Genomic DNA, 12,526 nt, shown 5'->3' with positions numbered 1-12,526 from the left:
AGAACACTCACAAAATTATATGTTGTTACTTTACGCTGAATTTACATAATTAACTTTTGATGATAATTTCTGAATCAATTAAGTTTCATTTGGGAATAAAAAGGCAAATCATCTAATAGATTTCAATATAACGTTTCAGACAACGTTTATGACTTTTTATTTACGTAATTGCTGCAGTATTTAAGGGCTATATGTGTATATGGGATATGAATCTAAAATTTCTGTTAAATTGTTAGAACATATGTTTATGTTCAAAGTTATAATTCGAAGTTAAAGTTTGTTTTTGTAAGTACACTCTTAGGCAAACGCTATAGAAACGTATGAATAAAAAAAGACATTTTACTTCCTGAAAGCAAATATATAGTTAGCTCAATTCATAACTTTGTTTTACGTTACTTTTTGATATAACGGCATTTATTTATGTATTTACATTTCTGTGAAAACTCTTATACTTTTAATACGTACTAAAATTTTTAACAAATTGTAAATTGTATTTATTATAATTTTCTTTATTTTGAAAATGGATAATTCTTATAAAAATTTTAATTTTAATCTTAATTTAATTTTAATTTTAATTTAATCTTATAAAAATTAAATTTTATATTTCTTGAAAGTTAAATTTTTCTGTTGTAAAATATTAATCTCTTACAAAAAGGTTTTTAATCTTTTTTAAAGTACCAAAGTAAGCCGGCTTTTTATAAAAAAATTTAGTGAAGAGATTTTTTTCCGTGAAAAGACTGAAGTTACAAAGAACTGGCACGACATGTTATGATATCAAAGATATTTTCACAAGTACTTACATTTTAAGATACTTATTCACTATCCAAAGTTTGTAGTATACGTTATTTTTTTTAGAAAAAATTGAAATTGCTTAGAGAGATGTTTATCTTCATCGTGATGACGTATAAATAATTATAACTATAGCGCAAAATTATGATACATTTATCGATTCTTATTAAGTAGATATAGTAGTAAGTGTAATAGTGATCATTACATCGTAATCGCCTATTTTGATATTCACCAAAATAATGATGATTCGGCTGGCAGTTTTTGCGTGAAATTTCGTTCGGTAATTTTCAGTTTGTGGCAACGGCCCAAAATAACCCGATCGATTTTGTACGTTATCATTTCACTTGTATTTTGTTTCTCCGTCGATCCGCTTTACCATATTTTTCTGCGAGACGATCCGAGATTTCGACGCAATTCCGTACCGCTTTTCTCTCCGGCTGTTTCTTCGTCCGCGAGACGTTTTATCATACTGTTTTTATACAGAGAGATAGGTTTTTCGCGGTGAAGAGAAATGCACGAGACGTTGCTCGGTTGAAATATATGAAGATAGCGTGTAAAGTTATGATCGCAAAGGGACGTACGTGAGAAAAATGTGTCCCGGCGGCAAAATAAATAATAGGATTCGAAATATAATATCTAAATGAGCTTTAATTAAGCTTAATATTATTATACAATGTGAGATTTTTAATGAAATGTTATATATTTCGGTATTCCAAAAAATGCAAATAAGTATTTATATTTTTCCAACATTGTTTCATTTTACTTAAAGAATAATACATCACATTTTTCCAATAAATTTATTCACATTATTCAACTTTTTACATTTAAGCATATTAATCGTAATTAAAGTATATTTTTTAAATATAATTATATATATTATGTATTAATTTCTTTATAGTAATAATTCTATATTCTGTATAATAGTATGTATTGTATATATATTCTTTATATTTTTATTCACAGTATTATTTTATTCATCGCTTTATAATATTAAAATATTAATTTTCTTTATGAATATACATTTAATTAATTAATTAATATATATAATATACATAATATAAAATATAATTTTATTCTATATTTTTATAGCAACAACAAGGAGATCGAAGAGCGCAAGAGGGAAATCAATCCAGCCTAAGGGGGAAAAGGTCAATGGATATACGCACGATCATTTAACTTCAGTACATAGATCCTTTCGGCTTTGCCAAGTTCCGCCAGTGGCACATTGTATGTGTATGTTTCCCGCTCCGACAATAGATTCAAGTGAGTATACATTCGGTGACACCGTGGGAGCCGCCGGATGCTCGAAAAGTCGTGAGCGCGACGGAAAAGTTCCACGTGCACACGAACGCTCCGTAATCGCGCGTGCATGTTTCATTGTTTTTCACTCGCGTTTCGCGTGTCGGTGAAAATTCGTAAGCTCACGTATCTACGCGAAGGTTTCGTAGCGTGCGAACAAAAGTTCGTAAACGTAATTCGCAATTGTCATATACTAGGCAAATAACTACGAGCTTAGCTGCAGCAATGGACATTTCCGGGTTGTAGTTTGTCTTATTTAAAACTATACGCAACTTTTCCAGAAGACGAGAATGAAAACTCAACTTATTAATGCCAGCAATAAATTTAATGAAAAATTTTATGGAAAATTCTCGAGAGATATGACTGAATATTGCGTAATATAATTCGGTTACATTCGAATTATAATCATGAGTACTATAGCTGATCTATAATTGAATTAATTTTATATTTCTATAGTTGAATTAAATTTATATTATTTTTCTATATTTTTCATATATGTATACACAAAATATAACTTTGGATCATATATATATATTAATTTCAACAAAATTTTGTCTTTTAATAATCATTAAAACATTACCGAGTTTCTTATGCATGAAATGTAATAAACTTCGGTAGAAAGAATTGGTAAATTGCCAATAATATCCCGCATTCCAACACTGTTAATTCTTCTCCCTTCAGGATGCATAATTCCAATTATTATAAAGTCCGCGAGTATATAGTTCTGCTTTTCGAAACGCGAAATGCGCAAGGTAAAGTTTCAGCCATTGTGTTGTCCGCAACGCTCGTTTGTGCTAACAATAGACAGGAACATTAAACACATATTCAAACGATGAGATCTACCGAGTGTACGCGGGGCCAATTCAGGAAAACGCGGCCTTCCAGATGATTTACGTGCGGTAGAACTGCTCGTTCCCGGACACGGCGATTGCGCTCGGATCATGTTGGTATTGTTCTCAGCCCTAAAATTATACTTTAAGGACTAATAATGCACTTCGCACATTTCTCATAGTATTTTTAGTCGATCGATTCAACGAGACCCTGAGATTCCTGTGTTATATTTCTAAATATTTATTGTCATAATTAATCTCTGTTTTATAATCAAAATAAAAGAATCTCAGAAATTTATAATCAAAAATATAAAATGAATAGTAGAGGTTTTAACATTTTTATATTGTCATATCTCTCTTATAATATAATTTTAGTTTTTTTCTCACTTCAACATTGGAGTTAATTTTTACGACGTTATTTAACATGATAAAAGTCGCAGAAGTAATGCCATGTTCATGAGAGATCGCACAAATATTTTATTAACTCCGCAATAGCTTTTTTATACTGATCGTTTTACGCGTTCGTTGAGAAACTTAAATGGATATCCATAAAAGCGCGTACGTCTCTTTACACGGAAGTAAGTCGGTGGATAAGTCCGTGGAAAGGGTGGCAAAGGGTGGTAGCATAAAAATAGAAATGGAAGCGACATAAAGTGGGAAACCTGAGCGCCTCCCTTACATAGCGAGAATAATATCGGTCGACGGGAAGGATTTTTGTTCAGAAACTCTTGCATGAGAAACGTATTTTGTATCACGGATAAGCGCAATAAAATTTTTTGGCCGAAGAAAAAGGTCGACGTCTTGCAGACGGAGGCAATATACTTGTTGTATACTTGTTACTTCCCGATAATGTGATGCGTTTGTTCCAAAGTATAGGAATTTTGATTGATACGTACTCAGAATTTCATCGTTTTACATAAATTACTTTTACCTTTACTATTACCTTTTTACATAAATTACTTTTACCTTTACTATTACCTTTTTACTGTTGCAAGAAAATAAGATGTTTATTTGAAGTTAATAATAGAACCTCTCTTTTTCTTATAATTTCTTTATTTTTATTATTTTCCTTATAATTGTGACACATTATTTATATGAAAATCACATTGAAAATTTTTTGGACATAGCACATCATAGTATATTATTACAACGTTAATAAACAATGATTAAACAGCAAAAATTATTAGCTGAATTTAACCAGAATCTCTAGAAGTTTGATATTTTCTTCAATTGCATATAATTTCACATTATATGTATTTTTTCATATTATTCCATTCCTCTCGTTCTTAATATTTTTTACCATTCTCTCTTATTTTCTTAGCAACATTTAATTATTTCAAAGAGGAACTTTGCTACACAAAGAATTAAATAATTGAAAGCAGGTCGCTCTCTTTGATTATGCCCGATGCCGCTCGCTTATCACGGAATTCAGACACGCATGTCGAATCATACCTTTTCCTGAAACACGTGCGAGCCCTCGCGCACATCCGGTCGGATCCCACGTATCGGGTACCGTCCACGTACTATATACGTACACGTACATTTAGCCTCTAGAGGAATTGACCGTCACGCTATTTCCTCGGCGAACGCCGATGCACTCTCTTTATAGCTGCGCATCGATATTTCATCGACGTGCATTAGCACCCCGTTTTCTCCCGCGTCTCAAGGATATCCAGCATCCGGCACATCCTTCGACTTTCCGACGCTGTGGAATTCCGCCGCTCTCCTTTCAGATCATGCTTAACTCGTAATATACGACTTATAACCGAGGCGTGAATGTCGTGAAAATTGATACACATTTGTAAGTATTTTTCTTCAGCTGTCTACTTTTCTTTCTAATTTTTTTAATAAGTAATACGTAGTCTCTAATGCAACTAGAATGTTAAGTCGTACTTTAAAAATGAAGAAATAATATTTTGTTCTTCAATCGAGCCTTTAAAAGTTGGGTATTAAATTTTTAAGTATCTAAATTTTATTCTAAATGAACTTTTGCCTTTAATGAATTCTATTTTACACTTAGGAAGATAAAATGCTTTTTATTTCTACATTATACATTATGCTACTAAAATACTGCGGATAGAACTTAGCATTTCATGGAATCGCTGATGGGCGATCGTCCTGACGACGCGCGTAATTATCTCGGCTCGATTGACAGAATTATATCGTGTATCTCAGGTATTCCCAACCGAGCTAGATATTGTTATACATTTTCATCGATGCGTTACTCAGGAAGGGCAGATTACTATAATGAGCTGTAACGGTGCCCCTAAGCATGGTTCGATGACTCGGAATACGGATAAGCAGCTCTCGCCTACTCGATTTGTCCTCCCTCGCATATCTTCTTAGACCGTTCTTTCTCTGATTTTTATCCCTTTCGTCTATCGGGTACATCTCGTTATTGACGGTTTCAGAATTTCGACATTTTATTCGTCGAATAATAGATGTTTTAAATACTTAAATAGTTAAAAAGTATTATATAATTATTATCACGTTTAAAAATTTGTACAATCAAATCAAATAAATACACATCACTATCTCGATAGTTTATGTTGCATTACTATCACACCTTTCGTGCAACGTAATCTATCGCATTTCGATGCACTAACGGTATTGGCCCGACTCAGCTTTAATAGGACTATCAGTGGGACCAGGTGGACCACACTGACACGACAGTGACGCCTCACTGACGTGTGAGTTAGGCGGGGAGCCTTTAATCAACTGCCATTCAAATTCCACGCGGCGCCCAACAGTCCCCATCAATATCCCCGTGCTTTCCACGCGTTCCATCCAACTTGGTGCAGTCCAGATATACCGCAGGTAGCTACTCCATTTCCACGGAGACTTCCCTCCTACTTTCTTGTCACCACCCCCTCAACAGCTTTCACCCTCTTTCTCTCTCTGTTTACGGGTCGACATTGAGTCCATTAATAAAGCTCGAGACGGATACACGCGGGAACTCCACGAGCTTTTAATTCCGCGGTGAACGTATATGTCAGGAGAGTCGTAGCGGAACCGCAGGGAAGCGATTCTCGTCCCTTCCACTTCTCTACTTCCTCCCGTGGAACCTTCTTTCTCGCCCCATCCGACCAACCTCTGGTTCTTCGAGTAGTCGTGGGAGTCTTTAATAAAGTGAACTTTAAGACTCTTGCTCGCACGAAGATAAAGTTTAACGTGAGCCACCGTTCGCTGGGCTCGTGCCACCTCTGGTGTAAAGGGGGTTAAGAAGAATAAAGCGGGAGAAGGGGGAGAGAGGGGCGAAGAGGAACAGCGCGGGGATTGAAGGGGGTTGAAGAACGCGGTGGCAAGTTCTCAACAAAGTTCGCAAGGGCTTCCTTCGGACTCGAGGCGTGAAAGAGAGGAAGGAGACAGCGGAATAGTTTTCTGTTAGTTATACCGCGGCTGACCTCGACGGGCGTTCGTTATGTGGACCGGAACGGCTTCCGAAAAGTAACTTCCGGAGTTTAACGCGCTTTCCTTTTTCCCAACGCGCTCTGAAATTATCCCCGAAAAATGCTGCGACAAATAATCTGCATCACGCGCGTTGCCGCGGTAAATTTCGCGGTTATTTCTTATGAATAATTGATCCGGAGAGAAAGAGAAAAAATTTCAAGCGGAATAATAAATCGTTGAAAGTTTGTTAGGTGAGGGTGGAGATATTTTATAATTTTATATATAAGTTATAAGTAAAAATATATTGAGAGCTTAATATCAACGATCTTTATATCAATCTTGATATGAGATTTGTATTTATTTTAGTTTTTCACTTTTATTATATATCTCATTTCTCCCTGAATAACTTTATGAGCGAAAGTAAACATATTACAAAGTACCCCTAGCAATACAAAAGCTTTACAAAAAAAAAAGGTATAGATCGATGAAATACTCTTCGCAAATACACCACACTGACGTTCCCGCGTTTCTATCCCGCTCGGACGTAATCGGGGGATGTGAGTTAGGCAAGGGGGAGAGAGGGAGAGCGGTTTAATATTAAAACCCTTCAAGCGGAAGTATCTCGAGGCGAAACGGCCGACCGGAGTCATTTCGATCCGGCTTACGCATCGAGTCGAGTCAATGCGTTTCCAGTGCGCCGCGCCGGGCCTATTACCATACAAGGGCCAGTTCAAACAGACGTAGACTGATGTATGCGCGGTTCGTCAGCATATTCGAATTTTGTATTCAAATGGCGCGTCTCCTCCTAGAATCCGGACGATAGCCGTCGATGGAAGACAAAGATGGGGAAGACGAAAGTCTGCCGGAAAGGGTGGGGTATCGATATAGACTTCATTTCGACATCAATAGACGTCGAATCTTAATGTATTTGGTTGCTCGAATCGAAAGAACGTATGCATTTCGTTGTGCCTTTCTCATCGTACTAAAATACAAAGTAAATATATTATAAATGTGTAATATATATAAATATTTTTTACATGTATGAAAAGAAAGTATTGACGTATTTAGTACCAGAAGGAGGATAATTTAAAATGTTGATGTCAATTTTGAATTTTATCTATTATTATCTATTTTAGAGCTCTGTTGAAATAATGGAAAAAGAATCGTTGCTCTTAATTTGCTTTTGATAAAAGCGTATTGAAAAAGAATTTGAGGACATTTTGTATTAATCCTTGTTTAAGAATTAAATTATTAAAGTTTTTGCATTAGAGAACAATTATTTTTAAATTTTCAGACGCTTTTTATATATCCTTTGTATTTGTATATTATTTGAAAAAAATGAGAAATTGTCATCATTGGCACAAAAATTGTACAGATGTTGGAATCAATATCATCATCGAGAAGGACGCAATGCTTGCGATTATACATTCTATTTATATTAATTTTTAACAGCGTGATGTGCAAATGCAAACTATAAAAGAAAGAAACAGAAGGAAAGAAAGCAGGAGGATGATAATGGTTACCGATGGTCTCTTCAGCTTAGTCCCTTCAATGCTTGTTTCGCGACACCCTCGGAATATTCAGCAATTTACAGTGCAAAAATGCGCATGCACGTTTTGAGCGCAAATGCATGTTAACTGACTACAGAAAATTTATTCGTAAATGAATGTCCCATAATGGTATTGTCTATGCCAAATTTGTACAAATATTTCGATTTATATTAATTTAGTAGCAATTATCGCGATGGACCATAAATATCAGAATAAAATGAAGTAATCTGCTTATATCGCACTATTACATCTCGTAACTTACGTTTAACAACGATTGACATTAATATAAATTTTATTGCACGATAAGATTATTGTAAAAATAACTTTGCGCTAATTAAAATTTATACCATCGTTTAATATGCAAAAGAATAATCTTTCCACTTTTTATAGTAAAATTAGAAATTATGAGTTATTAATTAAATATTGAGTTATTATTAAATATAAATAATGAGATATTTATTTTATATGTGATATATGTATAACTAGCTTTTAAATATATAAAACAGTCATTTACCATTTATCATTTACCGAATGAAAGAGTCATTGCATGGTAATAAATTAAAATATTTACAAATATAAAATATAATAAAATTTAATTGTATTATCTATTCTTAAAATGTCATTCTCAATATAAATAGCTCAAGTTAATATTTGACAGTCTCTTTTATATTTGTTTTCAGTTGCCAATTTTTTATATGAAAATTTGTGTTTCATATTTATACTACAATATTATTCTCAACGTTACATATAATTTGTAACAAATATTAAAGTTATAATTTTTAATCTTGTGATATTTCAAGATTTGTTAGTAATGCGAGATATTTGTATGGCTTCCATTTTCAATGTTATAGTTACATAAATATGTCACGTTCCCAGTGTCGCTAAATGTAGATACTAGTTTGGTGAGTTTACGATATCGAAATTTGAACTCGTCGAAATTACACCGGTTTCTGTATTTAATTATTTCGCGTAACAGCCAACATCGCGGGAATCTGATTGAAGCTCGTCTTGCGTTGAATTTCGCCCACGAAACTGAAGCTCTCCTTCAAAGCTAAGCAAATGTATTCGAAATGTAAGGACCAAGTTCTTACACGCGGCCGCGCGCCCACGTTCTCGCATTTCGCAAGCCTCACGCCATCGAGCGAGGAGTCGATCTATCGCGTGAGAGCCCGCTCGAGCAAAAAGCCAAGTCGAATGTGAAATTTCGAGGGCAACTCTCATTCTTTCTTTCTCTCTCTCCCTTTCACTTTGTCTCTTCCCCTCTCACGAGGTAGGATTTAGCGATTGAGCGCGTCGGGGTCGGGTCGTGCACGCTTGATCCTGATGGCAGGGGTGCAGGGGAAGATGGAAGCCGGGATGGGAAAAAGGATGTCGCGGCGGTGGTGGAGAATACGAGTGGTCCGAGGGTACGGAAAATGAGAGAGGGAGGTGACGCGGTGAACGCGCGGAGCAAACTTTAAATGACTTTCACTGTTTTCAAAAGTTGAGCTACCAAAGGGACTCTCCGGGACGACGCGTCTACTCCCCTCTGCCCATACCCTTTTCTCATCCCAGTCGCGTCACGCTGTTTCCATCCCTCGAATCACCTTCGACACCTTCCATCGAGCCCTGATGTGCTGTTTACAAACCTTGCGCGACTCGTAATGGAACTTCTTTCGAGTTATTTCTCAACCAGAGAACTGTGTTTCCGTGGCCGAAGTGCCAGCGTAAACGACGGTGTTTGTATGCTGCAACGAGTCTTTATGAATTTTAGATGCGCGATTACCTTGTGATGGAGAGAAAAGTCATATATATAAGTCGAAAGTAACGATTCTTCTTTCGGCAGCAGAATTTATATCGTTTAAGCACTCGAATATTAATCGAAAAGATAATAGCTATAATTTTAATATTTTCTACGAATGAAAATAATAATATAAAAAAATAAATGAATATAAAAATAATAACTATATTTTTTAAATATTACAAAGTGATGTCATGAATTTTTATTCTTTTTTTGTCAGAATTGTGTTGGATGTATGTTTGTTTGAATTAGATTTTTATTCATTATAATGATATATTGCGTGATGTAAATGAATTGCTATTACGATTGATGAAACTTGTAAAGATAAACATTTGAAAAGAGATAAATCTGTGCCCTACGATTTTAATGAGTAATCTTTTATTTTATCGCATACACACAATATGACGCTCAATAGATGCGTCAGTCGAATTACATTTCCATTTTACCACGCCTGGCACAGTATCGAGCTGTCACGATAAAATATGCATCGCGCGCTTCCGTCATGACACTTCCGTTCGAATAAAATAAATCACGAGCATCGAAATGTGTTTAACGAACAATACGCTTCAACATCGCGCCGCTCATTTTCGCGGTGAAATATCGTTAGAAAGTGGAGCGAAATTTAAAACATGAGAAATACGTGGCAAGAACTGTCATTGAAATCGAAATTTACATTTTCGTTGCAGTAATATTTTTGATTCTAAAAACTGGTGAGAACAAAGAGAGAACAGATTGGTGAACGTTTTATCTGTAGAAACACACGCAGAAAGATTTTGTTTATTTTTTTAACTAATACACATTAATTAATAATTTATTTAATAGTCGTGTGATAATAAAATAATAATTAGCAATTAAGCAGAGGAATTTTTACTTTCTTATTATCATTAGCAATTATAATTACATGAACGTATATTGCGCGTTTGGCCATCTTATTTACGATTATAATTATATTTATACGATTCCCTCTCCTTCTCTCTCTTCGTCGGCATTTCTCCCGCTTGATCTAACCGTCCTCGAGGATCGTGAAAATTCACCTCGGAAGGGGGTGCCGTTTTACGGGATGGGGATGCGCGTGGGCTTTTAATGAGAATTGAGGGAAAGTTTCCCGGGGCTTTCCAACGTAGTCGAGAGTACGTCGCGCGCATTATCCTTGGGGACGAGGCGACGTGTCGCGGCGGCGACGACGGCATCCACCTCCGTAACCCGACTCGTCCTTTCTCTCTTTCGCTCTTCCTCCCCTTCCTCCGCTCTCGCAGTGCCATTTTCATTTACGAGGACCTCTCGGACGACGTTAAGTTATTAGCCATGCGGAGTGCCGGCATTAACCGGACGTGGAGGGCCCTCCGCGTGCGAGTGGTATGCCGCCTCGCCGATCAAGATTACTCGCTATGCTAATTATAAGGAATTGCGGACGGCGGAATAAAGGCCTGACGGAATTAGTGGTCGCTTGGTAAATAATTACTTCTCTCATGTGCACTTTGGCCTTGTACGAGCGCACCTTCGACTCGCTGTCATTTTATATAGCGGTTAAAAATAACTCGCATATAAGTTTTAAGTAAAGTTCTTAACTGAACTCTTAGACGAGCTCTCAATCAGTGATTGAAAACAGAACAGAATAAACTCTGGTTTATTTATTAGAGAGATTTAATCTTAATATTTTATTGCAGGTGGAATTAGCTTTATTTAAAGAATAAATTTGTTTATTAAAAGATTCAAAGATATTTTTCTTTTAATTTTTCTTACATAAAGTCTAATAGATTAAGATTATTTATTTCTATCTGCGATAGAGAGAGAATCTAAAAATGAAGACGTGCATCAATGCATGTAACATTTTTATTATCTCTTAATAACAGTCGGTACATATTATGTTTGTCATATATTTGTTATCTGATAGACTTTTCTTTTATATTATTTAAACAAAAATGTTGCTCGCGTATATTTCTTCTCAAAATTACGACTCAGCAATTTTCTTACGTGCTCGTGCCGCAAATAAATCGTAAGTGAATGCACACAATCATACATGACGGGAATGTATTTTAATGCATTTATGATGCATTTGTTAGCAAGAATTTCTTCTACCCGACGATACGGCATGTCTCGAAGGGGATACGCAAAATGTGCTTTTTCGCTTCTCTTTTCGTGTTTTCCGCCGCGGGAAAGGAGATGGAGATCGAGCACGAGCAGGCAATGACAAGGAGAGTGGAAGATAGGCGCGCTCGGCTGTGTAGTAAATTTTTGTTATTCATGGAATAGCGATTGCTTCCGTTGCTGCAACGAGCACCAACAACCGACGACTAGCGAAGAATACACTAATTTTACCAGCATCGTCATTTTTTCTTTTGCGTCTTTTTTAGCCTTCATCTATTTTCCTCCTCTTCAAATGAAATCGTACTTTTTTAACAATGTCAACATTATCTCTACTCCTCGTCGGATGTTTGATACACAAATTACACGTGTATTCAAAAGAATCTTGAGAAATTGAATTCTTAATAATGTACAATATTTTATCCTTTACTTTTTTTTTCGTATAAAATATCTTTACATTTCCGCGAGTTTCTTAACTTTTATAATAATATTTTATTGTTTGCTCTTTCTATCATAATTTTATTAAATTCTTAAGCATTCTTTTTTTAATGATGTTAATATCAACCTTTTTGCCAAATTTGTAATTGTCGCGAATATCGGAGAGAAGAACTGAAATGAAACCCTTAATAAACAATTTTCTTGCTCCCCCTTTTCATTGCTTGAGAATGTCGACAAGAAGGGTGCGCCGTCCATCCGGTAAACCTTCCCTCACCCAATCATTATCCGATTCCATTAAGCTACCGTTTAGCTTAAGACACGATCAGGGACGGTAAGGAAAGGCGCCTCTCAAGGTATCCTCCGAC

At 35.6% G+C, this 12,526-nt stretch overlaps 1 long non-coding RNA gene across 1 annotated transcript in view; it reads left to right on the top strand.

Moving 5' to 3' along the window:
* Window positions 1-12,526, top strand: part of LOC145969282 (uncharacterized) — an 85,854-nt gene that overhangs the window by 48,495 nt on the left and 24,833 nt on the right. The window contains exon 3 of the long non-coding RNA XR_014438002.1: window positions 1,879-2,052. This is a non-coding gene — a long non-coding RNA (uncharacterized LOC145969282). The remainder of the gene's footprint in view (window positions 1-1,878; window positions 2,053-12,526) is intronic.

Source organism: Camponotus vicinus, unplaced genomic scaffold, assembly GCF_025532165.1.
Source record: "Camponotus vicinus isolate PSW18456_S1 unplaced genomic scaffold, iyCamVici1.0 SCAF_3, whole genome shotgun sequence".
Classification (NCBI taxonomy): Eukaryota; Metazoa; Arthropoda; class Insecta; order Hymenoptera; family Formicidae; genus Camponotus; species Camponotus vicinus.
This window is presented reverse-complemented; position numbering and strand designations above follow the sequence as displayed.